Here is a 6,000-nt window from a genome sequence, read left to right on the forward strand (position 1 = left end):
AGAGTTTTTATCATAAATGGTGTTGAATTTTGTCAAATGCTTTTTCTGCATCTATTGAGATGATCATGTGATTTTTATCCTTCATTTTTTTAATGTGGTGTATCAAATTGACCGATTTGAAGGTACTGAAACATCCTTGCATCTCTGGGATAAATCCCACTTGATCATGGTGTATGATTCTTTTCACATATTGTCAAATTTGGTTTGCTAATATTTTGTTCAGGATTTTTTGCATATATATTCATCAGGGATATTGGCCTGTAATTTTCTCTTTTTGTTTGTAGTGTCTTTGTCTGGTTTTGGTATCAGAGTAATGGTGGCATTGTTGAATGAATTTCGAAGTGTTCCCTTCTCTTCAATTGTTTGGAATTGTTTCAGAAGGATAGGTATTAACTTTCTTTAAGTGTTTGGTGGAATTCCCCTGTGAAACTGTCTGGTCTTGGACTTCTGTTCAGAGTTTTTTGCTTACTGATTCACTTTCTTTTCTTTTCTTTTCTTTTTTTTTTTTTCACTTGTCAAAGTTTTTCTGTTTATTAGTGAGAAATATGCATTGCCTTGCCTAGTAAACAATTGGACCACAGCATGTTCTGTGAGAGTGTTAGGTGTATAACAAACTTAACATTTTACAATCAAAGTTAGGTTTCTTGCATGCTGGGGAAATAAGGACTCTCCTTTAGTCAAACTTTCTAATTAACTGAGAGTTGGCTCATACTGGTTTATCCCTTATCACTCCTAAAATATATGAAAATTATACATAAACTCAGCAAACCCTGAAGAACAATGGTGACCTGCAACAGAAGAAGAAATAAGGCTTGAAGCCCTTACTTTGCCCTTGTTCACAACCTGGGGCCAGTGTACGTAGATGTGCAGAACTTAAATTGTTGTGTGGGATGCAATGGCTTGTGCTCCAGGTTCTGTTTCCTTTGACCTCCTGTTAACTCCAGACCCAACCTCCAGCATGACCTCAGTGAACTCTGTAGCCAGCATTCTTGCTTGACCTTCCAAGCTAATTTATATTCTTCTAGACCTGATCCTTTTTTGTTGTTTGTTTTTTAATCTGAAAACCAAGTGTTACTGTTTTTACTTCTTGTTTCTGGAAATTTTCTTTTAGCAAAAATTACACTTCTGGGTTTGGAAGTTTGGGGACTCTTCCAGGCTAAAAATAAGATACTAATATATGCTTCCCCTAAAATTTGTCCCACCCTCTACATTCTGGGATATTGTCAATCTTCTCTGTCTACCTGATTCTTTTTATTTCTGTTTTTCTCTTTTGTCATATATATTCTTTTTTTCTTTTTGACATCTTTATTGGAGTATAATTGCTTTACAATGGTGTGTTAGTTTCTGCTGTATAACAAAGTGAATCACCTATACGTATACATATATCCCCATATCTCCTCCCTCTTGTGTCTCCCTCTCACCCTCCCTATCCCACCCCTCTAGTTGGACACAAAGCACCAAGCTGATCTCCCTGTGCTATGCTTCTGCTTCCCACTAGCTATCGAATTTACATTTGGTAGTGTATATATGTCCATGCCACTCTCTCACTTCATCCCAGCTTACCCTTCCCCCTCCCCATGTCCTCAAGTCCATTCTCTACATCTGCGTCCTTATTCCTGTCCTGCCCCTAGGTTCTTCAGAACCTTTTTTTTTTTTTAGATTCCATATATATGTGTTAGCATACGGTATTTGCTTTTCTTTCTGACTTACTTCACTCTGTATGATAGTCTCTAGGTCCATCCACCTCACTACAAATAACTCAGTTTCGTTTCTTTTTATGGCTGAGTAATATTCCATTGTATATATGTGCCACATCTTCTTTATCCATTCATCTGTTGATGGACACTAAAGTTGCTTCCATGTCCTGGGTATTGGAAATAGAGCTGTAATGAATTCTGTTCAGATTATCTTTTTTCTTCCTTATTCAGTCTTGGAAGATTGTATGTTTCAAGGAATTTATCCATTTCTTTTAGGTTTTCCAATTTGTTTGTCTATAACTGTTCATAGTAGTCCCTTATGATTGCATTTTTTTCTGTGATTTTGGTTGTCATTTCTCTCTTTCATTTCTTATTTTGTTTATTTGAGTCCTCTCTCTTTTATTCTTAATCAACCTGGCTGAAGGCTTATCAATTTTTTAATATTTTCAAGAGACCATCTCTTGGTTTCATTGATCTTTTCTTTTCTTTTCTTTTTGGCCTGCATTTTATTTATTTCCACTTTGATCTTTATTATTTCCTTCCTTCTGCAGGCTTTGGGCTTTGTTTGTTTTACTTTTGCTAATTTTAAGAATAGTAGGTTAGGTTGTTTATTTGAGATTTTTCTTGTTTCTTGAGGTAGGCCTGTATTACTATAAACTTCCCTAGAACTGCTTTTGCTGTGTCCCATAGATTTTGGAAAGTTGTGCTTTTATTTTTGTTAGTCTCAAGGTATTTTGTACTTTCTTCTTTGGTTTCTTTGTTGACTCATTGGTTTTTTAGTAGCATGTTGTTTAGTCTCCTCATGCTTGTGTTTTCTCATTTTATTTCCTGTAATTGATTTTTAGTTTCATACCATTGTAGTCAGAAAAGTTGCTTAATATAATTTCTATTCTTTTAACTTTCTTGAGACTTGTTTTGTGGCCTAGCATGTGATCTATCCCAGAGATATTCCATGTGCACTTGAAAAGAATGTGTATTCTGCTGTTTTCAGATGGAATGTCCTGTAGATATCTATTAAGTCCAACTGGCCTAATGTGTCATTTAAGGCTACTGTTTTCTTATTGATCTTCTGTCTGGGTGATCTGTCCATTGATATAAGTAGGGTGTTAAAGTTCCCTACTATTACTGCATTATTGTCAGTTTCTCCCTTTTTGTCTGTTAATATTTGCTTTATATATTTAGATGCTCTTATATTAGGTGCATTTATGTTTACAAATGTTATATCCTCTTCTTGTATTGATCCGTTTATCATTATATTATGCCCTTCTTTGTCTCTTATTATAGACTTTGTTTTAAAGTCTACTCTGTCTGATATGAGTATTGCTACCTCAGCATTCTTTTTTATTTAAAAAATGTATTGAAGCATATTTGATTTATAATATTATATTACTTTCAGGTGTACAGTATAGTTATTTAGTATTTTTACAGATTATACTCCACTGAATGTTATTACAAAATAATGGCTATCACCCCAGCTTTCTTTTCCTCTCCATTTGCATGAAATATCTTTTTCCATCTCCTCATTTTCAGTCTGTGTGTGTCATTAGCTCTGAAGTGAGTCTCTTGTAGGCAGCATATAGATGAGTCTTATTTTTTAATCCCATCAGCTACTTAAGTCTTTGGATTGGAGCATTTAGTCCATTGACATTTAGAGTGATTATTGATAGGTATGTACTTATTGACATTTTGCTGTTTGTTTTCTGGTTGTTTATGTTGTTCTTCTTTGTTCTTTTCTTCTTCTTTTAATCTCTTACCATGTGGTTTGATGATTTTCTTTAGTGTTATGTGTGTGTTCTTTTTTCTCTAGCTTTTGTATATCTATTGTAGGTTTTTTTAAAAATTAATTTATTTATTTCTTTATTTTTGGCTGTGTTGGGTCTTTGTTTCTGTGCGAGGGCTTTCTCTAGTTGTGGCAAACGGGGGCCACTCTTCATCACAGTGCATGGGCCTCTCACTATCACGGCCTCTCTTGTTGCGGAGCACAGGCTCCAGACGCGCAGGCTCAGTAGTTGTGGCTCATGGGCCTAGTTGCTCTGCGGCATGTGGGATCTTCCCAGACCAGGGCTCGAACCCATGTCCCCTGCATTAGCAGGCAGATTCTCAACCACTGTGCCACCAGAGAAGCCCTATTGTAGGTTTTTGATTTGTGGTTATCATGGAGTTCATATATGTTGACCTATAACTATATCTATTTATTTTAAACTGATGGTCATTTAAGTTCAAATTCTAAAAGCTCTACATTTTTTACTCCTCCCTCACCACGTTTTCTGTTTTTTTTATGTCATATTTTACATTTTCATGTCTATCCTTTAGCTGTTTATTGTAGTTATAGTTGATTTTACAGTTTTTGTTTTTCAACCTTCCTACTATCTTATTTAAGTGGTTGATTCACAGCCTTTACTATATATTTGCCTTTATTAGTGGGAATTTTCCCTTACTATAATTTCTTATTTCTTGATAAAGCCTTTTCTTTTTCACTTAAAGAAGACCCTTTAACACTTCTTGTAAGGTCGGTTTATTATTGATAAACATTTTTAGTTTTTGCTTGTTTGAGAAGTTCTTTATCTCTCCTTTGATTCTGAATGAAAACCTTGTTGGGTAGAGTATCCTAGGTGGTAGTTCTTTTTCCTTTCATCACTTTAAATATATCATGCCACTCCCTTCTGGTTGGCAAATTTTCTGCTGAAAAATCAGCTGATATCCTTGTGAGGTTTCCTTTGAATATGACTCTTTGTTTTTCTCTTGCTGACTTTAGAATTCTCTATCTTTAACTTTTGCCATTTTAATTTTGATATGTCTTGGCTTGGGTATTTTCAAGTACATCTTGTTTGGGACACTCTGTGATTCCTGTACCTAGATATTTGTTTCCTTCTTCAGGTCTGGGAAGTTTTCAGCCACAATTTTATCAAATACATTTTCCACCCCTTTCTCTCTCCTCTCTTTCTTCACCACTATAATGTGAATGTTAGGATGCTTGATGTTGTCCAGAGGTCCCTTAAACTATTCCCATTTTTTACAATTTATTTTTCTTTTTGTTGTTCTGATTGGGTGATTTGCATTATTCTATCTTTCAGATTGCTTATGCATTCTTCTGGATCACCTCATATGCTCTTAATTCCCTCTTTTCCTCAGTTCAGTTAGAATCATTATTACTATTGCTTTGAACTCTTGGCAAGATAAATTATAGTATTTATCTGTTTCATTAAGGGGTTTTTTTCATGTTTTTTTTCTTGTTCCTTCATTTGAAACATATTATTCTGTGTTCTCATTTTGTTTAACTTTCTCTGTCTCTAATAAAATTAGGTGAAACAGTTACCTATCCCTGTTTTGAAGGTGTGTCCTTGTGTGGGAACATCCTTATGCAGTCTGCACGTGTACAGTAGCTTTGGTGGGAGAGCGGGATCTGAAGTGAGCATTGTGTGTGTCTTCCCCTGGGGTGAGCTGGCAGCCAGTGTTTTGGTGGGGGGTAGGGCTGGAGTTGGAGGGGCTAGAGGCAGAACTGGGTGAAAGCTAGGGTTTCTTCTATGGTCAATGAATGTCACTGCCCTACCAGGGGTGGTGTTGGGGCCTAAGTGGCTGGAGCAGGAGTCCTGAGGGAGTTAGGTTTCTCCTGGTTGTGATGGCAATCTCCCCCTTGGTTTAGGAATGGCTGGGCCCAGAGGGCTTGGGTCTGCACTTCTGTGCTGGTTTCACTTTTTCCTGAAGTGTTCACCTTGGTTAGAGGCTGGGTTGCAGCCGGAGGGGTTTGCGTCACACCACCGAGCTGACCCCGCTCCCTCCCAAGTGTGCGCTCTGGCAGTGGCAGTCTCCTCCATTGTGCTAGCCTCACTCCCTTCCAAGTATGCACAGGGACAGTCACTCTGGTGATGGCAGCCTCCTCCTTGCACTTAGCCTCACTCCCTTCTGAGTATGTGCACAATGGCTCCCTCTGTCCTGGTCAGAGGCGGGACCAGGCCCTCACTGGCTCCAGTTCCTCTAAGTATGTGCAGTCTGGTTGGCAACAGCAGCCTCTGCCTTAGAGGGGAGCAACACCAGAGCAAGAAGGGCTGGGGCTGGAGCAGGAGTCCGGTGCAGGCTGGAGAGCGTGCCAGAGCTGTACTGGCAGGCCAGCCAGAGCCCCAGGCAGTTTTCAATCTGCTGCCTCTGTAGTGATACTGGGAGTAAGCAAGACTGTGTGTGCTTTTTAAGAGCAGAGTCTCACCTTCTTATAACCCTCCAGTACTCCCCACTGATCTTCAAATCAGCTAAGGGGACTTGTCTTTCTGGTGTTGGACTGCAGGGCTAGGATGCTTAACATGTAGCT

The 6,000-nt window shown here is 38.2% G+C and overlaps 1 pseudogene; it reads right to left on the reverse strand.

The window, feature by feature from the left end:
- The window catches only part of LOC133077041 (protein Z-dependent protease inhibitor-like), a 76,278-nt pseudogene extending 70,766 nt beyond the window's left edge, over positions 1-5,512 (reverse strand).
- Positions 5,513-6,000: the final 488 nt, after the last annotated feature.

The sequence above is a fragment of the Eubalaena glacialis genome, chromosome 17 (genome assembly GCF_028564815.1).
Source record: "Eubalaena glacialis isolate mEubGla1 chromosome 17, mEubGla1.1.hap2.+ XY, whole genome shotgun sequence".
NCBI classification, from domain to species: domain Eukaryota; kingdom Metazoa; phylum Chordata; class Mammalia; order Artiodactyla; family Balaenidae; genus Eubalaena; species Eubalaena glacialis.